Below are 23,165 nucleotides of genomic sequence, written 5' to 3'. Positions count from 1 at the left end.
AGGAGCTGGTACCATTCCTTCTGAAACTATTCCAATGAATAGAAAAACAGGGAATCCTCCCTAACTCATTTTATGAGGCCAAAATCATCCTGATACCAAAGCCTGGCAGAGATACAACAAAAAAAGAGAATTTTAGACCAATATCCCTGATATCGATGTGAAAATCCTCAATAAAATACTGGCAAACCGAATCCAGCAACACATCAAAAAGCTAATCCACCATGATCAAGTGGGCTTCATCCCTGGGATGCAAGTCTGGTTCAACATATGCAAATCAACAAACGTAATCCATCACATAAACAGAACCAACAACAAACACCACATGATTATCTCAATAGATGCAGAAAAGGCCTTTGACAAAATTCAACAGCCCTTCTTGATAAAAACTCTCAATTAACTAGGTATTGATGAAATGTATCTCAAACTAATAAGAGCTACTTATGACAAACCAACAGCCAATATCATACTGAATTGGGAAAAACAGGAAGCATTCCCTTTGAAAACCGGCACGAGAAAAAGATGCACTCTCTCACGACTCTTATTCAACATAGTATTGGAAGTTCTGGCCAATTAAATCAGGAAAGAGACAGAAATAAAGAGTATTCCAATAGGAAAACAGGAAGTCAAATTATCCCTGTTTGCAGAAGACATGATTGTATATTTAGAAAACCCCATCGTCTCAGACCAAAATCTTCTTAAGCTGATAAGCAACTTCAGCAGAGTCTCAGGATATAAAATCAATGTGCAAAAATCACAAGGATTCCTATATACCAAAAACAGAAACAGAGAGCCAAATCATGAGTGAACTCCCATTCACAATTGCTACTAAGAGAATAAAATACATAGGAATCCAACTTACAAGGGATGTAAAGGACCTCTTCAAGGAGAACTACAAACCACTTCTCAAGGAAATAAGAGAGGACACAAAAAAATGGAAGAACATTCCATGCTCATGGATAGGAAGAATCAATATCGTGAAAATGGCCATACTGCCCAAGGTAATTTATAGATTCAATGCTATCCCCATCAAGCTACCATTGACTTTCTTGACACAATTGGAAAAAACTACTTTAAACTTCATATGGAACCTAAAAAGAGCCCGCATAGCCAAGACAATTCTAGATAAAAACAACAAAGCTGGAGGCATCATACTACCTGACTTCAAACAATACTAAAGGGCTACAGTAACCAAAACAGCATGGTACTGGTACCAAAATAGAGATATAGACCAATGGAACAGGACAGAGACCTCAGAAAGAACACCACACATCTACCACCATCTGATCTTTGACAAACCTGACAAAAACAAAGAATAGGTAAAGAATTCCCTATTTAATAAGTGGTACAGGTAAAACTGGATAGCCATATGCAGAAAGCTGAAGCTGGACCCCTTTCTTACACCTTATACAAAAATTAACTCGAGATGGATTAAAGGCTTAAACATAAGACCTAAAACCATAAAATCCCTAGAAGAAAACATAGGCAATACTATTCAGGACATAGGCATAGGCAAGGACTTCATCACTCAAACACTAAAAGCAATTCCAGCGAAAGCCAAAATTGACAAATGGTATCTAATTAAACTAAAGAGCTTCTGCACAGTGAAAGAAACTATCGTCAGAGTGAACAGGCAACCTACAGAATGGGAGAAAATCTTTGCAATCTATTTATCTGACAAAGGGCTAATATCCAGAAGCCACAAGGAACTTAAACAAACTTACAAGAAAAAAACAAACAAGCTCATCAAAAGTGAGCAAAGGATATGGACAGACACTTCTCAAAAGAAGACATTTATTCAGCCGACAAACATATTATAAAAAGCTCATCATCACTGGTCATCAGAGAAATGCAAATCAAAGCCACAAGGAGATACCATCTCACTCCAGTTAGAATGACGCTCATTAAAAAGTCAGGAAACAACAGATGCTGGAGAGGATATGGAGAAATAGAAACACTTTTACACTGTTGGTGGGAGTGTCAATTAGTTCAACCATTGTGGAAACACATTCAAAAGCTAGCAGAAGGCAAGAAATAACTATCCGAGCGGTACTGAAGGAGGTAGAAACACAAAAACCCCTTCAAAAAAATCAATGAATCCAGGAGCTGGTTTTTTGAAAAGATCAACAAAATTGATAGACCGCTAGCAAGACTAATAAAGAAGGAAAGAGAGAAGAATTAAATAGATGCAATAAAAAATGAAAAAGGGGATATCACCACCACTCTCACAGAAATACAATAAACACCTCTATGCAAATAAACTAGGAAATCTAGAAGAAATGGATAAATTCCTGGATACACACACCCTCCAAAGACTAAACCAGGAGGAAGTTGAATCTCTGAATAGACCAATAACAGGAGCTGAGGAAATAATTAATAGCCTACCAACCAAAAAATGTCCAGGACCAGATGGATTCACAGCCAAATTCTACCAGAGGTACAAGGAGGAGCTGGTACTATTCCTTCTGAAACTATTCCAATCAATAGAAAAAGAGGGAATCCTCCCTAACTGATTTTATGAGGCCTGCAACATCCTGATACCAAAGCCTGGTGGACACACAACAAAAAAAGAGAATTTTAGACCAATATCCCTGATGAATATTGATGTGAAAATCCTCAGTAAAATAATGACAAACTGCATCCAGCAGCACATCAAAAAGCTTATCAACCACAATCAAGTTGGCTTCATTCCTGGGATGCAAGGCTGGTTCAACATAGCAAATTAATAAACATAATCCATCACCAAAGAAACCAACGACAAATAAACCACATGATTGTCTCAATAGATGCAGAAAAGGCCATTGACAAAATTCAACAGCCCTTCCTGCTAAAAACTCTAAACAAACTAGGTATTTATGGAATGTATCTCAGAATAATAAGAGCTATTTATGATAAACCCACAGCCAAAATCATACTGAATGGGCAAAAACTGAAAAACCGGCACAAGACAAGGATGCCCTCTCTCACAACTGTTATTCAACATAGTATTGGAAGTTCTGGCCAGGGCAATCAGGCAAGAAAAAAAAATAAAGGTATTCAATAAGGAAAAGAGGAAGTCAAACTGTCTCTGTTTGCAGATGACATGATTGTATATTTAGAAAACCCCATCGTCTCAGCCCCAAATCCTTTTAAGCTGATAAGCAACTTCAGCAAAGTCTCAGGATACAAAATTAATGTGCAAAAATCACAAGCATTCTTATACACCAATAACAGAAAGAGAGACAATTCATGAGTGAACTTCCATTCACAATTGCTACTAAGAGAATAAAATACCTAGGAATCCAACTTACAAGGGATGTGAAGGACCTCTTCAAGGAGAACTACAAACCACTGCTCAACAAAATAAAAGAGGACACAAACAAATGGGAGAACATTCCATGTTCATGGATAGAAAGAATCAATATCGTGAAAATGGCTATACTGCCCAAGGTAATTTATAAATTCACTGCCATCCCCATCAAGCTAGCAATGACTTTCTTCACAGAATTGAAAAAAAAAAAAAACTACTTTAAACTTCATATGGAACCAAAAAAGAGCCCACATTCCCAAGACAATCCTAAGCAAAAAGAACGAAGCTGGAGGTATCACGTTACCTGACTTCAAATTGTACTACAAGGCTACAGTAACCAAAACAGCATGGTACTGGTACCAAAACAGAGATGTAGACCAATGGAACAGAAAAGAGGCCTCAGAAAGAACACCATACATCTACAACCATCTGATCTTTGACAAACCTGACATAAACAAGAAATGGGGAAAGAATTCTCTATTTAATAAATGGTGCTGGGAAAACTGGCTAGCTATATGTAGAAAGCTGAAACTGGATCCCTTCCTTACACTTTAAACAAAAATTAACTCAAGATGGATTAAAGGTTTAAACATAAGACCTAAAACCATAAAAACCCTAGAAGAAAACCTAGGCAATACCAGTCACGACATAGGCATGGGCAAGGACGTCATGACTAAAACACCAAAAGAAATGGCAACAAAAGCCAAAATAAACCAATGAAATCTAATTAAACTAAAGAGCTTCTGCACAGCAAAAGAAACTACCTTCAGAGTGAAGAGACAACTTAACAGAATGGGAGAAAATTTTTGCAATCCACCCATCTGACAAAGGGCTAATATCCAGAATCTACAAAGAACTCAAAAAAATTTACAAGAAAAAACAAACAATCCCATCAAAAAGTGGGCAAAGGATATGAACAGAACTTTCTCAAAAGAAGACATTTATGCAGCCAACAGACACATGAAACAATGCTCATCACTGACACTTAGTGCTATAAATTTCCCTCTACACACTGCTTTAAATGTGTCCCAGAGACTCTGGTACTTTATGTCTTTGTTCTCATTGGTTTCAAGAATATCTTTATTTCTGCCTTCATTTCATTATGTACCCAGTAGTCATTCAGGAGCACGTTGTTCAGTTTGCATGTAGTTGTGTGGTTTTGAGTGAGTTTCTTAATCCTGAGTTCTAACTTGACTGCACTGTTGTCTGAGAGACAGTTTTTTTTTATTTCTGTTCTTTTACATTTGCTGAGCAGTGCTTTACTTCCCAATTTTAGAATAAGTGCGATGTGATGCTGAGAAGAATGTATATTCTGTTGACTTGGGGTGTAGAGTTCTGCAGATGTCTGTTCGGTGCACTGGGTGCAGAGCTGAGTGGACATGAACAATTTATCAAAAAAGAAACACAGCTATCAAAAATACAGAAATATTCAACCTTGTTAATAATAAAGTGGCCGGCCTCAGTGGTTCATTCCTGTAATCCCAGTCATTTGCAAGGGTGAGACAAGAAGATTACTTGAGGCCACAAGTTCAAGACCATCCTAGGCAAGTCAGTTTGAGACCAGACTTCATCTCTACCAAACATCAAAAAATTAGCCATGTAAAAAATTAGCCATGTAAAAATTAGTGCATGCCTGTAGTCCCAGCTCCTCAAGAGGCTGAGGCAGGAGGATTGCTTGAGCCTGGGAGGTTGAGGTGGCTGTGAGCCATGATTGTGCCATTGCATTCCAGCCTGGGCAATGCAGCAAGACTCTTTCTAAACAATCGTAACGATGATAATAATAATAATAATAATAATAATAAGGGTTGGGATGCCATTTCTTGCTTATTCAATACACAAAGTTAAAAGCAGTTACTACTTTTCTATTTTTTTATTACTAAAAAAATCTGCACCAGTCTCACTGCCTGAAATGCTTCTCACCTTCCCTTCTTCTGTCCAAACACTTCTCTGTCTATGAGAATGCAAACGGTCACTCCTTTAGGAAGACTTCACCCCAGGTAGTTCCAGATCCCCTTATTTCTGCCTTCCCAGAATTCCTGGTGTCTCCCCAGTTTCCTTGGTGTGGTGAAGTACCCCCACCTTGGGTCTCAGCATGACTCCTTCTGTGAAGGTCTTATTCACATTTTCCCTTATGGTTCTGTTCCCCTGTGTTGTGTCATAGCACTGGGCAGAGTGGACAACCCATTCACACTGATAGAGAGGGCCCATGGATCTGGAGATAACCATGTAACCGGTCAGAATAGGGCATTGAGGGCTGGGTGTCAGGCATGGGCTGCACTTGGGTGGGCAGGCCCCCTGGAAAGTCACTGGGTTTGGCAAGCTTCCTAGTAACATGTCTCCCTGGGGTCCTCTTGGAACCTCATGCAAAAATGCTGGATGCTGGTTTATTCTGGAAAGATGGTTCATTCTTTTCATTTGATAATCAAAGAAACTCATGTCCCAACTGAAGGTCATAAACTCCAGTTTGTAAACTGAGATAATCTCAGCTGAATAAACTTTCTGACCCTCTGCTTTCCCGTAGCCTCTCAGTGCCCTTGAAATCATGTCAGTTCAAGCAGCCCCGTGAGGCATTACAATGTTTAGTTATTTCAGTGATTATTAAACCTTGCCCTGTGTTGACCCCAGGTGAATCACAAGCTGGACTTCTGACAAGGACAAGCTATGATATTCTTTTCCATTACAGAAAAAGTAAGTTAATTGATAGGATTTTTTTGTTTAAAAAAAGTTACTAGTTTTAACAGCAGATCTCTCGGCAGAAACTCTACAAGTCAGAAGAGAGTGGGGGCCAATATTCAACTTCCTTAAAGAAAAGAATTTTAAACCCAGAATTTCATATCCAGCCAAACTAAGTTTCATAAGTGAAGGAGAAATAAAATCCTTTACACATAAGCAAATGCTTAGAGATTTTGTCACCACCAGGCCTGCCTTACAAGAGACCCTGAGGGAAGCACTAAACATGGAAAGGAACAACCGGTACCAGCCATTGCAAAAACATGCCAAAATGTAAAGACCATCGAGGCTAGGAAGAAACTGCATCAACAAACGAGCAAAATAACCAGTTAATATCATAATGGCAGGATCAAGTTCACACATAACAATATTACCTTAAATGTAAATGGATTAAATGCTCCAATAAAAGACACAGACTGGCAAACTGGATAAAGAGTCAAGACCCATCAGTCTGCTGTATTCAGGAGACCCATCTCACATGCAGAGACATACATAGGCTCAAAATAAAGAAATGGAGGAAGATCTACCAAGCAAATGGAGAACAAAAAAAAGCAGGGGTTGCAATCCTAGTCTCTGATAAAACAGACTTTAAACCATCAAAGATCAAAAGAGACAAAGAAGGCCACTACATAATGGTAAAGGGATCAATTCAACAGGAAGAGCTAACTATCCTAAATATATATGCACCCAATACAGGAGCACCCAGATTCATAAAGCAAGTCCTTAGAGACCTACAAAGAGACTTAGACTCCCATACAATAATAATGGGAGACTTCAACACTCCACTGTCAACATTAGACAGATCAACGAGACAGAAAGTTAACAAGGATATCCAGGAATTGAACTCATCTCTGCACCAAGCGGACCTAATAGACATCTATAGAACTCTCCACCCCAAATCAACAGAATATACATTCTTCTCAGCACCACATCACACTTATTCCAAAATTGACCACATAATTGGAAGTAAAGCACTCCTCAGCAAATGTCAAAGAACAGAAATTATAACAAACTGTCTCTCAGACCACAGTGCAATCAAACTAGAACTCAGGACTAAGAAACTCAATCAAAACCGCTCAACTACATGGAAACTGAATAACCTGCTCCTGAATGACTACTGGGTACATAACGAAATGAAAGCAGAAATAAAGATGTTCTTTGAAACCAATGAGAACAAAGATACAACATACCAGAATCTCTGGGACACATTTAAAGCAGTGTGTAGAGGGAAATTTATAGCACTAAATGCCCACAAGAGAAAGCAGGAAGATCTAAAATGGACACTCTAACATCACAATTAAAAGAACTAGAGAGGCAAGAGCAAACACATTCAAAAGCTAGCAGAAGGCAAGAAATAACTAAGATCAGAGCAGAACTGAAGGAGATAGAGACACAAAAAACCCTCCAAAAAATCAATGAATCCAGGAGTTGGTTTTTTGAAAAGATCAACAAAATTGACAGACCGCTAGCAAGACTAATAAAGAAGAAAAGAGAGAGGAATCAAATAGACGCAATAAAAAATGATAAAGGAGATATCACCACTGACCCCACAGATATACAAACAACCATCAGAGAATACTATAAACGCCTCTACGCAAATCAAATAGAAAATCTAGAAGAAATGGATAATTTCCTGGACACTTACACTCTTCCAAGACTAAACCAGGAAGAAGTTGAATCCCTGAATAGACCAATAGCAGGCTCTGAAATTGAGGCAACAATTAATAGCCTACCCACCAAAAAAAGTCCAGGACCAGATGGATTCACAGCTGAATTCTACCAGAGATACAAGGAGGAGCTGGTACCAGTCCTTCTGAAACTATTCCAATCAATAGAAAAAGAGGGAATCCTCCCTAACTCATTTTATGAGGCCAACATCATCCTGATACCAAAGCCTGGCAGAGACACAACAAAAAAAGAGAATTTGAGACCAATATCCCTGATGAACATCGATGCAAAAATTCTCAATAAAATACTGGCAAACGGGATTCAGCAGCACATCAAAAAGCTTATCCACCATGATCAAGTGGGCTTCATCCTTGGGATGCAAGGCTGGTTCAACATTCGCAAATCAATAAACGTAATCCAGCATATAAATAGAACCAAAGACAAGAACCACATGATTATCTCAATAGATGCAGAAAAGGCTTTTGACAAAATTCAACAGCCCTTTATGCTAAAAACGCTCAATAAATTCGGTATTGATGGAACGTACCTCAAAATAATAAGAGCTATTTATGACAAACCCACTGCTAATATCATACTGAATGGGCAAAAACTGGAAAAATTCCCTTTGAAAACTGGCACAAGACAGGGATGCCCTCTCTCACCACTCCTATTCAACATAGTGTTGGAAGTTCTGGCTAGGCATCAGGCAAGAGAAAGAAATCAAGGGTATCCAGTTAGGAAAAGAAGAAGTCAAATTGTCCCTGTTTGCAGATGACATGATTGTATATTTAGAAAACCCCATCGTCTCAGCCCAAAATCTCCTTAAGCTCATAAGCAACTTCAGCAAAGTCTCAGGATACAAAATTAATGTGCAAAAATCACAAGCATTCTTATACACCAGTAACAGACAATCAGGAATGAACTTCCATTCACAATTGCTTCAAAGAGAATAAAACACCTAGGAATCCAGCTTACAAGGGATGTAAAGGACCTCTTCAAGGAGAACTACAAACCACTGCTCAGTGAAATCAAAGAGGACACAAACAAATGGAAGAACATACCATGCTCATGGATAGGAAGAATCAATATCGTGAAAATGGCCATACTGCCCAAGGTGATTTATAGATTCAATGCCATCCCCATCAAGCTACCAATGACTTTCTTCACAGAATTGGAAAAAACGGCTTTAAAGTTCATATGGAACCAAAAAAGAGCCCGCATTGCCAAGACAATCCTAAGTCAAAAGGACAAAGCTGGAGGAGTCAAGCTACCTGACTTCAAACTATACTAGAAGGCTACAGTAACCAAAACAGCATGGTACTGGTACCACAACAGAGATATAGACCAATGCAACAGAACAGAGTCCTCAGAAATAATACCACACACCTACAGCCATCTGATCTTTGACAAACTGAGAGAAACAAGAAATGGGGAAAGGATTCCCTATTTAATAAATGGTGCTGGGAAAATTGGCTAGCCATAAGTAGAAAGCTGAAACTGGATCCTTTCCTTACCCCTTATACGAAGATTAATTCAAGGTGGATTAGAGACTTAATGTTAGACCTAATACCATAAAAACCCTAGAAGAAAATCTAGGTAGTACCATTCAGGACATAGGCATGGGCAAGGACTTCATGTCTAAAACACCAAAAGCAACGGCAGCAAAAGCCAAAATTGACAAATGGGATCTAATTAAACTAAAGAGCTTTTGCACAGCAAAAGAAACTACCATCAGAGTGAACAGGCAACCTACAGAATGGGAGAAAATTTTTGCAACCTACTCATCTGACAAAGGGCTAATATCCAGAATCTACAAAGAACTCAAACAAATATACAAGAAAAAACAAACAACCCCATCAAAAAGTGGGGAAAGGATATGAACAGACATTTCTCAAAAGAAGACATCCATACAGCCAACAGACACATGAAAAAATGCTCGTCATCACTCGCCATCAGAGAAATGCAAATCAAAACCACAATGAGATACCGTCTCACACCAGTTAGAATGGCAATCATTAAGAAGTCAGGAAACAACAGGTGTTGGAGAGGATGTGGAGAAATAGGAACACTTTTACACTGTTGGTGGGACTGTAAACTAGTTCAACCATTATGGAAAACAGTATGGCAATTCCTCAAGGATCTAGAACTAGATGTACCATATGACCCAGCCATCCCACTACTGGGTATATACCCAAGGATTATAATTACTCTACTACAAAGACACATGCACACGTATGTTTATTGCGGCACTATTCACAATAGCAAAGACTTGGAATCAACCCAAATGTCCATCTGTGACAGACTAGATTAAGAAAATGTGGCACATATACACCATGGAATACTATGCAGCCATAAAAAAGGATGAGTTTGCAACCTTTGTAGGGACATGGATGCAGCTGGAAACCATCATTCTTAGCAACTACTATCACAAGAAGAGACAACCAAACACCGCATGTTCTCACTCATAGGTGGGAATGAACATGAGATCACTTGGACTCTGGAAGGGGAACATCACACACTGGGGCCTGTCATGGGGAGGGGGAGGAGGGAGGGATTGCATTGGGGAGTTATACATGATATAAATGATGAATTGATGGGTGCTGACGAGTTGATGGGTGCAGCACACCAACATGGCATAAGTATACATATGTAACAAACCTGCACGTTATGCACATGTACCCTAGAACTTAGAGTATAATAAAAAAAAAAAAAGTTACTAGTTTTGAAAAGATAATTTGTGCACATGGTAAACATTAAGAAGGTATAAGAGCATAATGTTTTTATACTACTAAGAATAATGTTTTCTCTAAGGTTTTTTTGGTAGATGCTTTCATCAGATTTAGAAAAATTCACTGCTATTAGTTGTTGAAGTTTTTTTATCATAAATGGGAGTCGCATATTATCATATATTATTAATATTTATTACTGAACTATCAAAGTCTCTTCCTAAAACAATTGAGATGATCTTATAATCATTCTCCTTTAATCTGTTGATGAAATCATTGATATTTATACTTTTTCTCTGTTAACTATTTTTTTTTTTTTTTTTTTTTATACTTTAAGTTCTAGGGTACATGTGCATGACGTTTATATCATGTATAACTCCCCAATGCAATCCCTCCCTCCTCCCCCCTCCCCATGATAGGCCCCAGTGTGTGATGTTCCCCTTCCCGAGTCCAAGTGATCTCATTGTTCAGTTCCCACCTATGAGTGAGAACATGCGGTGTTTGGTTTCTCTTCTTGTGATAGTTTGCTAAGAATGATGGATTCCAGCTGCATCCATGTCCCTACAAAGGACGCAAACTCATCCTTTTTTATGGCTGCATAGTATTCCATGGTGTATATGTGCCACATTTTCTTAATCCAGTCTGTCACAGATGGACATTTGGGTTGATTCCAAGTCTTTGCTATTGTGAATAGTGCCGCAATAAACATACGTGTGCATGTGTCTTTGTAGTAGAGTAATTTATAATCCTTTGGGTATATACCCAGTAGTGGGATGGCTGGGTCATATGGTACATTTAGTTCTAGATCCTTGAGGAATCGCCATACTGTTTTCCATAATGGTTGAACTAGTTTACAATCCCACCAACAGTGTAAAAGTGTTCCTATTTCTCCACATCCTCTCCAACACCTGTTGTTTCCTGACTTCTTAATGATTGCCATTTTAACTGGTGTGAGATGGTATCTCATTGTGGTTTTAATTTGCATTTCTCTGATGGCGAGATGATGAGCATTTTTTCATGTGTCTGTTGGCTGTATGGATGTCTTCTTTTGAGAAATGTCTGTTCATATCCTTCCCCACTTTTTGATGGGGTTTGTTTTTTTTTTCTTGTATATTTGTTTGAGTTCTTTGTAGATTCTGGATATTAGCCCTTTGTCAGATGAGTAGGTTGCAAAAATTTTTTCCCATTCTGTAGGTTGCCTGTTCACTCTGATGGTAGTTTCTTTAGCTGTGCAAAAGCTCTTTAGTTTAATTAGATCCCATGTGTCTTTTTGCTTTTGCTGCCGTTGCTTTTGGTGTTTTAGACATGAAGTCCTTGCCCATGCCTATGTCCTGAATGGTACTACCTAGATTTTCTTCTAGGGTTTTTATGGTATTAGGTCTAACATTTAAGTCTCTGATCCATCTTGAATTAATTTTCGTATAAGGGGTAAGGAAAGGATCCAGTTTCAGCTTTCTACTTATGGCTAGCCAATTTTCCCAGCACCATTTATTAAATAGGGAATCCTTTCCCCATTTCTTGTTTCTCTCAGGTTTGTCAAAGATCAGATGGCTGTAGATGTGTGGTATTATTTCTGAGGACTCTGTTCTGTTCCATTGGTCTATATCTCTGTTGTGGTACCAGTACCATGCTGTTTTGGTTACTGTAGCCTTCTAGTATAGTTTGAAGTCAGGTAGCGTGACGCCTCCAGCTTTGTCCTTTTGACTTAGGATTGTCTTGGCAATGCGGGCTCTTTTTTGGTTCCATATGAACTTTAAAGCCGTTTTTTCCAATTCTGTGAAGAAAGTCATTGGTAGCTTGATGGGGATGGCATTGAATCTATAAATCACCTTGGGCAGTATGGCCATTTTCACGATATTGATTCTTCCTATCCATGAGCATGGTATGTTCTTCCATTTGTTTGTGTCCTCTTTGATTTCACTGAGCAGTGGTTTGTAGTTCTCCTTGAAGAGGTCCTTTACATCCCTTGTAAGCTGGATTCCTAGGTATTTTATTCTCTTTGAAGCAATTGTGAATGGAAGTTCATTCCTGATTTGGCTCTCTGCTTGTCTGTTACTGGTGTATAAGAATGCTTGTGATTTTTGCACATTAATTTTGTATCCTGAGACTTTGCTGAAGTTGCTTATCAGCTTAAGGAGATTTTGGGCTGAGACAATGGGGTTTTCTAATATACAATCATGTCATCTGCAAACAGGGACAATTTGACTTCTTCTTTTCCTAACTGGATACCCTTGATTTCTTTCTCTTGCCTGATTGCCCTAGCCAGAACTTCCAACACTATGTTGAATAGGAGTGGTGAGAGAGGGCATCCCTGTCTTGTGCCAGTTTTCAAAGGGAATTTTTCCAGTTTTTGCCCATTCAGTATGATATTAGCTGTGGGTTTGTCATAAATAGCTCTTATTATTTTGAGGTACGTTCCATCAATACCGAATTTATTGAGCGTTTTTAGCATAAAGGGCTGTTGAATTTTGTCAAAAGCCTTTTCTGCATCTATTGAGATAATCATGTGGTTCTTGTCTTTGGTTCTGTTTATATGCTGGATTACGTTGATTGATTTGCGAATGTTGAACCAGCCTTGCATCCCAGGGATGAAGCCCACTTGATCATGGTGGATAAGCTTTTTGATGTGCTGCTGAATCCGGTTTGCCAGTATTTTATTGAGGATTTTTGCATCGATGTTCATCAGGGATATTGGCCTAAAATTCTCTTTTTTTGTTGTGTCTCTGCCAGGCTTTGGTATCAGATGATGTTGGCCTCATAAAAAGAGTTAGGGAGGATTCCCTCTTTTTCTATTGATTGAAATAGTTTCAGAAGGAATGGTACCAGCTCCTCCTTGTACCTCTGGTAGAATTCAGCTGTGAATCCATCTGGTCCTGGACTTTTTTTGGTGGGTAGGCTATTAATTGTTGCCTCAATTTCAGAGCCTGCTATTGGTCTATTCAGGGATTCAACTTCTTCCTGGTTTAGTCTTGGAGAGTGTAAGTGTCCAGGAAATTATCCATTTCTTCTAGATTTTCTAGTTGATTTGCGTAGAGGCATTTAGTATTCTCTGATGGTTGTTTGTATTTCTGTGGGGTCGGTGGTGATATCCCCTTTATCATTTTTTATTGCGACTATTTGATTCCTCTCTCTTTTCTTCTTTATTAGTCTTGCTAGCGGTCTGTCAATTTTGTTGATCTTTTCAAAAAACCAACTCCTGGATTCATTGATTTTTTGGAGGGTTTTTTGTGTCTCTATCTCCTTCAGTTCTGCTCTGATCTTAGTTATTTCTTGCCTTCTGCTAGCTTTTGAATGTGTTTGCTCTTGCCTCTCTAGTTCTTTTAATTGTGATGTTAGAGTGTCCATTTTAGATCTCTCCTGCTTTCTCTTGTGGGCATTTAGTGCTATAAATTTCCCTCTACACACTGCTTTAAATGTGTCCCAGAGATTCTGGTATGTTGTATCTTTGTTCTCATTGGTTTCGAAGAACATCTTTATTTCTGCTTTCATTTCGTTATGTACCCAGTAGTCATTCAGGAGCAGGTTGTTCAGTTTCCATGTAGTTGAGCGTTTTGATTGAGTTTCTTAGTCCTGAGTTCTAGTTTGATTGCACTGTGGTCTGAGAGACCGTTTGTTATAATTTCTGTTCTTGTACATTTGCTGAGGAGTGCTTTACTTCCAATTATGTGGTCAATTTTGGAATAAGTGCGATGTGGTGCTGAGAAGAATGTATATTCTGTTGATTGGGGTGGAGAGTTCTATAGATGTCTATTAGGTCCGCTTGGTGCAGAGATGAGTTCAATTCCTGGATATCCTTGTTAACTTTCTGTCTCGTTGATCTGTCTAATGTTGACAGTGGAGTGTTGAAGTCTCCCATTATTATTGTATGGGAGTCTAAGTCTCTTTGTAGGTCTCTAAGGACTTGCTTTATGAATCTGGGTGCTCCTGTATTGGGTGCATAGATATTTAGGAGAGTTAGCTCTTCCTGTTGAATTGATCCCTTTACCATTATGTAATGGCCTTCTTTGTCTCTTTTGATCTTTGATGGTTTAAAGTCTGTTTTATCAGAGACTAGGATTGCAACCCCTGCTTTTTTTTGTTCTCCATTTGCTTGGTAGATCTTCCTCCATCCCTTTATTTTGAGCCTATGTATGTCTCTGCATGTGAGATGGGTCTCCTGAATACAGCAGACTGATGGGTCTTGACTCTTTATCCAGTTTGCCAGTCTGTGTCTTTTATTGGAGCATTTAGTCCATTGACATTTAAGGTTAATATTGTTATGTGTGAACTTGATCCTGTCATTATGATATTAACTGGTTATTTTGCTCGTTAGTTGATGCAATTTCTTCCTAGCCTCGATGTTCTTTACATTTTGGCATGTTTTTGCAATGGCTGGTACCGGTTGTTCCTTTCCATGTTTAGGGCTTCCTTCAGGGTCTCTTGTAAGGCAGGCCTGGTGGTGACAAAATCTCTAAGCATTTGCTTATCTGTAAAGGATTTTATTTCTCCTTCACTGATGAAGCTTAGTTTGGCTGGATATGAAATTCTGGGTTGAAAATTCTTTTCTTTAAGAACTTGAATATTGGCCCCCACTCTCTTCTGGCTTGTAGAGTTTCTGCCGAGAGGTCTGCTGTTAGTCTGATGGGCTTCCCTTTGTGGGTAACCCGACCTTTCTCTCTGGCTGCCCTTAAGATTTTTTCCTTCATTTCAACTTTGGTGAATCTGGCAATTATGTGTCTTGGAGTTGCTCTTCTGGAGGAGTATCTTTGTGGCGTTCTCCGTATTTCCTGAATTTGAATGTTGGCCTGCCCTACTAGGTTGGGGAAGTTCTCCTGGATGATATCCTGAAGAGTGTTTTCCAACTTGGTTCCATTTTCCCCCTCACTTTCAGGCACCCCAATCAGACGTAGATTTGGTCTTTTTACATAATCCCATACTTCTTGCAGGCTTTGTTCATTTTTTTTCTTCTTTTTTCTTTTGGTTTCTCTTCTCGCTTCATTTCATTCATTTGATCCTCAATCGCTGATACTCTTTCTTCCAGTTGATCGAGTCGGTTACTGAAGCTTGTGCATTTGTCACGTATTTCTCGTGTCATGGTTTTCATCTCTGTCATTTCGTTTATGATCTTCTCTGCATTAATTAGTCTAGCTGTCAATTCTTCCACTTTTTTTTCAAGATTTTTAGTTTCTTTGCGCTGGGTACGTAATTCCTCCTTTAGCTCTGAGAGGTTTGATGGACTGAAGCCTTCTTCTCTCATCTCGTCAAAGTCATTCTCTGACCAGCTTTGATCCGTTGCTGGCGATGGGCTGCGCTCCTTTGCAGGGGGAGATGTGCTCTTATTTTTTGAATTTCCAGCTTTTCTGCCCTGCTTCTTCCCCATCTTTGTGGTTTTATCTGTCTCTCTGGTCTTTGATGATGGTGACGTACTGATGGGGTTTTGGTAGAGATGTCCTTCCTGTTTGATAGTTTTCCGTCTGACAGTCAGAAGGACTGTCTGTTGGTCTGTTGGAGATTGCTTGAGGTCCACTCCAGACCCTGTTTTCCTGGGTGTCAGCAGCAGAGGTTGCCGAAGATAGAATATTGCTGAACAGCGAGTGTACCTGTCTGATTCTTTCTTTGGTAGTTTCCTCTCAGGGGTGACTCCACCCTGTGAGGTGTGGGGTGTCAGACTGCCCCTAGTGGGGGATGTCTCCCAGCTAGGCTACTCAGGGGTCAGGGACCCACCTGAGCAGGCAGTCTGTCCGTTCTGAGATCTCAACCTCTGCGTTAGGAGATCCACAGCTCTCCCCAAAGCTGTCAGACAGAGTCATTCGCGTCTGCAACGCCCCGCTCTTTCCCCTAATGGACTGCAGCTGTGCGCTGTCCGCAGAGGTAGAGTCTACAGAGACAGGCTGGCTTCCTTGAGCTGCTGTGAGCTCCACCCAGTTCGAGCTTCCCAACGGCTTTGTTTACCTACTTAAGCCAGCAATGGCGGCGCCCCTCCCCCAGCCTCGCTGCTGCCTTGCGTATAGATCGCGCGCAGACGGCTGTGTTAGCAGTGAGGGAGGCTCCGTGGGCGTGGGACCCTCCCGGCCAGGTATGGGATATATTCTCCTGGTGTGCCTGTTTCCTTAAAGCGCAGTATTGGGGTGGGAGTTACCCGATTTTCCAGGTTTTGTGTGTCTCAGTTCCCCTGGCTAGGAAAACGGATTTCCTTCCCCCTTGCGCTTCCAGGTGAGGCGATGCCTCGCCCTGCTTCAGCTCAGGCTGGTCAGGCTGCAGTAGCTGACCAGCACCGATTGTCCGGCACTCCCTAGAGAGATGACCCCAGTACCTCAGTTGAAAATGCAGAAATCACCGGTCTTCTGTGTCACTCGCGCTGGGAGTTGGAGACTGGAGCTGTTCCTATTCGGCCATCTTGCTCCGCCCCTCCTCTGTTAACTATTCTTGAGTCTCAGGTTTAAATTCAACTTGGTCATGGTGTATCATCTTTGAACACTGCTGTCTCTGACTTGGTACTATTTTGCTCAGGATTTTTGCACTGATGCTCATGAATGACACTGGCATGCCATCTTCCTTTGCGGTCCTGATTTTTTCTGATTTGGATCATGTGACCCTCATGGAATGAGTTGGGCACGATGCCTTCTTTTTCATGTCTCTGGATAGATGGGACATTTTGGAGTCTCTCCAGATCACCCTCAATGCTCCCTGCCTCCTCATTGTTAGGCCCCTGGGCAACCCCTTCTCATTTCTGATAGGCTCAGGAACCTGTGGGTTTTATGTTTGTTTGTTTGTTTGTTTGAGTTGCAGTCTTACTCTGTCACTCAGGCTGGATTTGGAGTGCAATGGTCTGATCTCAGCTCAGTTCAACCTCCTCCTCCTGGGTTCAAGAAATTCTTCTGCCTCAGCCTCTTGAGTAGCTGGGATTACAGGCGCCCACCACCATGCCTGGCTAATTTTTGTATTTTTAGTAGAGATGGGGTTTCACAATATAGGCCGTTCTGGTCTCTTGGCCAGGCTAGCCTCGAATTCCTCACCTCATGATCTGCCTGCCTCAGCCTCCCAAAATGCTGAGATTATAGGCCTGAGCCTCCACGCCCAGTGAAGCTGTGGTTTTTAAAAGCTCCCCATGCGTGTGACTTCTGTGAGCATCCCAGGATGACAGCCACTGCATGTTCGGCTGTTAAAACTGTGAGGAAGCACCAGTGGGACCCTCTCCAGCACTTGCCTGCTGAGGTCATGGAAGAGGCTTGTTGGGGAGATGATGCCCTGGTTGACTCTTGAAGGATGGTTAGGAATGCACCAGATGGAAGCTGGGTTGGACCCACTCTATGCTAAAGAACAACTTGTGTGGACACAAGGAGACACCGGACATGTCATATTTGTGGAGCCTGGGGACTGGCCAATCACACCATTTGCTTAAAACATTGTGTACATTTGGAGAAGTGGGCTGAGACAGGCTGAATTAACTTCATAAGATGCTTTAAAAATAGTTTACCATTATACCTAATAATCTGGTTTAAATTTTTAAAACTCATCTATTTTCTTAAAATTTAAATCAAAAAAGAACACGGGTTCCCATGAAATTGTCTCAGGTCAAGCCTCACACAGAATAGGTGCTCATAAATATTCTGTTAAATGATTGATGATGAATGCTCTCACTATCCACTCTTCACACATCTTATTGAGTAAGTATAAAGAATCCAAGATTTATAATACTGAAAGTAGTTTTTATATGTTTACAAAGCATTATTGTCATTAATGCATTTTTTACTTTGATGCTACACTTTCTACTTTTGCTTTATTTAATGCTTCTCAATATGCTTGTTTAACTGTTGCAGATCCCCCTGAAATTGCGCTTTGGAGGAATTCTTAAAACAGAAAAACCCATTGTTCTAATGGCTGAGTCAAGGGATGAGACCATAAGTGGAGCCTGATTTCCCTAAGGACTTCTGCTTTGCTCTTCAAGAAAGCCGTGCCCCAGAACCCCAGAGACCTCAAATTACTTTGTGAATAGAACCCTGAAATGAAGATGGGCTTTATCCAACGTACTGCATAAATAACCAGGGATTCTCTGCATGTATTGTGCTCTCTCATGGTCTGTATAGAGTGTTATACTTGGTAATATAAAGGAGATGACCCAATCAGTGCTGGGGAAGTAGATTTGGCTTCTCTGCTTCTCATAGGACTATCTCCACCACCCCCAGTTAGCACCACTAACTCCTCCTGAGCTCTGATAACAGAATAAACATTTCTCAATAATTTCATCCACAATCATTAATGAAAATAAGAATTATTTTGATGGCTCTAACAGTGGCATTTATATCACATTATATCTGGAGTATTCTATAGTAAGTTTTATATTAGGCTAATCAATAAAAACCTCTTTACAAAAGTATTATTGTATGCTTTCCTGCACATTAAGGAGAAATCTATAGAACTGAATGACTGAGAGCCAACAAGTAAATATTTTGATCATTGTAATCACTGTTGGTGTGGGGCCTTTGTCAGAATTACAGTTTGATTATTAACATAGGTGAGAGCTAATCCACTATGACTTTGCCCATTGTTTAGAAAGAATATTCATAGTTTAATTATGACATTTTTGACCAGGCACAGTGGCTCACACCTATAATCCCAGCACTCTGGGAGGCCAAGGCGGGCAGATCACCTGAGGCCAGGAGTTCGAGACCAGCCTGACCAACACAGTGAAGCCCCATTTCTACAAAAAATACAAAAATTAGCTACGTGTGGTGGCACATGCCTGTAATCTCAGCTACCCAGGATGCTGAGGCAAGCAATTGCTTGAACCTGGGAAGCAGAGACTGCAGTGAGCCAAGATCACCCCACTGAACTCCAGCCTGGGTGATAGAGTGAGACTGCATCTCAAAAAATAAAAAAATTATACCTTTTTGTAGCACATATATTTTGTTTTTGTTTTTTTTTTTTTTCAATTTTTATAGATTTTTATTTTATTTATTTTATTATTTTATTTTTTATTTTTTTATTTTTATTTTTTTTATTATACTTTAAGTTCTAGGGTACATGTGCATGACGTTTATATCATGTATACTCCCCAGTGCAATCCCTCCCTCCTCCCCCCTCCCCATGATAGGCCCGTGTGTGATGTTCCCCTTCCCGAGTCCAAGTGATCTCATTGTTCAGTTCCCCCCTATGAGTGAGAACATGCGGTGTTTGGTTTCTCTTCTTGTGATAGTTTGCTAAGAATGATGGATTCCAGCTGCATCCATGTCCCTACAAAGGACGCAAACTCATCCTTTTTGATGGCTGCATAGTATTCCATGGTGTATATGTGTAGCACATATATTTTGTAACATATAACTGAAGCCATTATTATATTATTAGTTTTGATTTAATATTTTCAGCCCATCTCCCCTGATATTTCTGGGAGACAGGAAACATGTTTTCCTACACCTCTTGCATTCCATCCTCAACTCCCAACTGTCTTAATGCAAACAACACTTAATAAAAAACAGTCAACTGGTCAATTGATTGGGCAACAAGGCTAAAAATACTCATTCCTGTTCTTTTCCTATTTCTTCCTTTATTTTTCCTTTCTGAATAATTTAGTCCTAGGCATTAGGTGGGTGGCAGCCAGTTGGTGGCCACACATTAAGGTAGAGAAGACAGTCATGGTGGTTCCAAGTCAGAGACCAGGTAGGATGAGGACAAAGTGGGTGTTCATGTGGAAACAACCTGCCTGGGTGTGGGAGCCCAGGAAAGCAGAGAAGGGGTCCATACAGAGGGGTGGCCTAAAAGAGCAGCCAGAGCCTAAATATGGCATGGAGAATCCAAGTGAGGTGAGGAGGGCATCCATGAGTGGGAAGCAATGGGTGAGATTTGTCTACATAAAGGGAATTGATCAAATAAGTAAATATATTAAGGATGATGGAAGCCAGGCTTCTCACCTTAGCAGAAGGGAGTCATGGATTCAGAAAGGGAGAAAACCAGCATGAATCCTATGAAATTAGATTGGAATGGATATATTCGTGTATATTCATACCCTTCTAGATAGATAAGATGGGTAGATAGGTGATAGATAACAGATCGATGACAGATAGTTATATAGATAGACGTAAATATATATATGTGTTTGTGTGTGTGTACAAAAAAAACCCATATATTTCCTACTTCTCTTCACTGATAGGGCAAGGTAACAATGACATTTCAATACCAATGAGTACACTTAGTGCCCAGATCTTTGCTTATGAATACCATTTTCTACGGAAAGGAACCAAAGCTCTTTAGAGAAATGCCTGATTCCAGGGTCAGGGTTAGGAATGTTCAAGACAAGCCTAGGACATATTTTGTGCCAGGAAGCAAGAAAATGTTCAAATGATTTCCAAGTAATGTTTAGAAATGATATTTTAAAAAGTCTTCCAAATGGTAATTCCAAATGATTTCCAAATGATATTTGCAAAAACCTAAGGACTCCACCAAAGAACTATTAGAACTGATAAACATATTCAGTAAAGTTGCAGGATATGAAATCTACATACAAAAATTAGTAGCATTTCTATATGCAAATAGTGAACAATCTGGCAAAAATAAAAAAGTAATCCCTTTTACAATACCACAAATAAAACTAAATACCTAGGAATTAACTTAAAGAAGAGAGAGATGTCTACAAAGAATACTGTAAAACACTGATGAAGGAAATTAAAGAAGACACAAGAACAAAAGGATATTCCATGTTTACATACTGTAAGAATCAATATTGTTAAAACTGTCCCCACCACCCAAAGCAATGTACAGATTCAATGCAATCCCTCAAAATACCAATGACATTCTTCAAATAAATAGAAGAAAAAATTCTAACATTTCTATAGAATCACAAAAGACCCAGAACAGCCAAAGATATCTTCAGCAAAAGGAACAAAACTGGAGAAATCATATTACCTGACTTCAACTTATACTACAGAGGTATAGTAACCAAAACAGCATGGTTCTTGTATAAAAACAGACATATTGACCAATGAAATTGAATGGAGCACCCAGAAACAAATCCACACACCTACAGTGAATTCGTTTTCGACAATGTTGTCAAGAACATACACTGAGGAAAAGACGGTCTCTTCTGGTGCTGGGAAAGCTGAATATCATTATACAGAAGAATGAAACTAGACCCCTACACCTCACCAGGCACAAAAATCAAATCAAAGTGGATGAAAGACTGAAATTTGGCCAAGTGCGGTGGCTCATTCCTGTAATCCCAGCACTTTGAGAAGCTTAGGCGAGTGGATCACTTGAGGTCAGGATTTGAAGACCAGCCTGGCAAACAAGATGAAATCCCATCTCTACCAAAAAATATAAAAGTTAGCTGGGCATGGTAGTGCATGCCTGTAGTCCCAGCTACTCAGTTGGCTGAGGTGGGAGAGTCACTCGGACCCAGGAGGTGGAGGTTGCAGTGAGCTGAGATCATGCCAATGCACCCCAGCCTAGGCAACAGAGTGAGACTCTGTCTCAAAAAAAGAAAAAAAAAAGAAAAAAGAACTGAAATCCAAGACCTCAAACGATGAAACTGCTACAGGAAACATTGTGGAAATTCTTCAGGACATTAGTCTGTACAAAAAATCCTGAAGTAATACCCCACAAGCACAGGAAACCAAGGCAAAAATGGACAAATGGAATCACAAGTTAAAAAGTTTCTGTGCTGCAAAGAAAGCAATCAACAAAGTGACAACTCAAACCACAGAATGTGGGAAAATATTTTCAGACTAACGCTCCAACAACAGATGAACAACCAGAATATACACAGAACACAAACAACTCTTCAGAAAAAAATTAATAATCCTAATAATCAAAAAATGGGCAAAAGATTTAAATAGACATTTCTCAAAAGAAGACACACAAACGCCACATAGGCATATGAAAAGGTGCCCAGCATCATTGATCATTAGAGAAATGCAAATCAAAACTACAATATCATCTCACCCCAGCTAAAATGGTTTTTATCCAAAAGACAGGCAATAACAAATGCCAGCGAGAATGTGGAGAAAAGGAAATTCTTGTACACTGTTGGTGTAAATTAGTACAACCACTATAGAGAACAGTTTGGAGGTTCCTCAAAACATTAAAATAGAGATATCGTAAGATCCAGAAATCCTTGTGCTGGGTATATAGCTGGAAGAAAGGAAATCCATATATTGAAGAGATATCTTCATTCCCATGTTCCCACTATCCATAACTGCCAAGATTTGGAAGAAACCTACGTGTGCATCAACAGATGAATGGATAAAGAGAATACTCTACTCATACACAATGGAGTACAATTCAGCCATGAAAAAAGCATGAGATTCTGTTACTTGTAATAATGTGGATGGAACTGGAGGTCATTATGTTAAGTGAAATAAGCCAGGCACAGAAATACAGGCATTGCATGTTCTCACTTATTTGTGTGATATACAAATCAAAACAATTGCGCTAATGTCTGGGTCTTAGTCAATTTTGTACCCTAAGTACTGGGAGCACAGCCTTTAAAATGCATGATGAATGTTTTAATACAGGAATGAATAGAGGAGAGGCACAGGGTAGCTGGGTGTTCTTCTGATACACAGTATCTTCCTTGACACATTCAGTACAACTCTCAACAGGTAAGTCTCTTCATGTTATGTTACCTTATGAGAAATTAAGTGGCAGAACATGTCTTCTATTATTTTCCTTTCCAGACAAGACCAATTGCTGGCTGCATTTGAGTCCCAAGCAACAATTAGGCCGTCACTATCACCACAGAGTCAGAGGGGATGACATGCAGGGGCCAGCAATCTCAAACAAGT

General features: G+C 39.8%; 1 protein-coding gene across 1 annotated transcript in view; it reads right to left on the bottom strand.

Annotated features, from left to right (window-relative positions):
* The window catches only part of ZSCAN25 (zinc finger and SCAN domain containing 25), a 122,375-nt gene that overhangs the window by 38,236 nt on the left and 60,974 nt on the right, over window positions 1-23,165 (bottom strand). The gene's annotated exons all lie outside the window — the stretch shown is intronic.

This window comes from Trachypithecus francoisi, unplaced genomic scaffold (assembly GCF_009764315.1).
Source record: "Trachypithecus francoisi isolate TF-2019V2 unplaced genomic scaffold, Tfra_2.0 Lachesis_group4, whole genome shotgun sequence".
NCBI lineage: Eukaryota > Metazoa > Chordata > Mammalia > Primates > Cercopithecidae > Trachypithecus > Trachypithecus francoisi.
The sequence above is the reverse complement of the archived record's forward strand: the minus strand, read 5'-3'. Positions and strand labels throughout refer to the sequence as shown.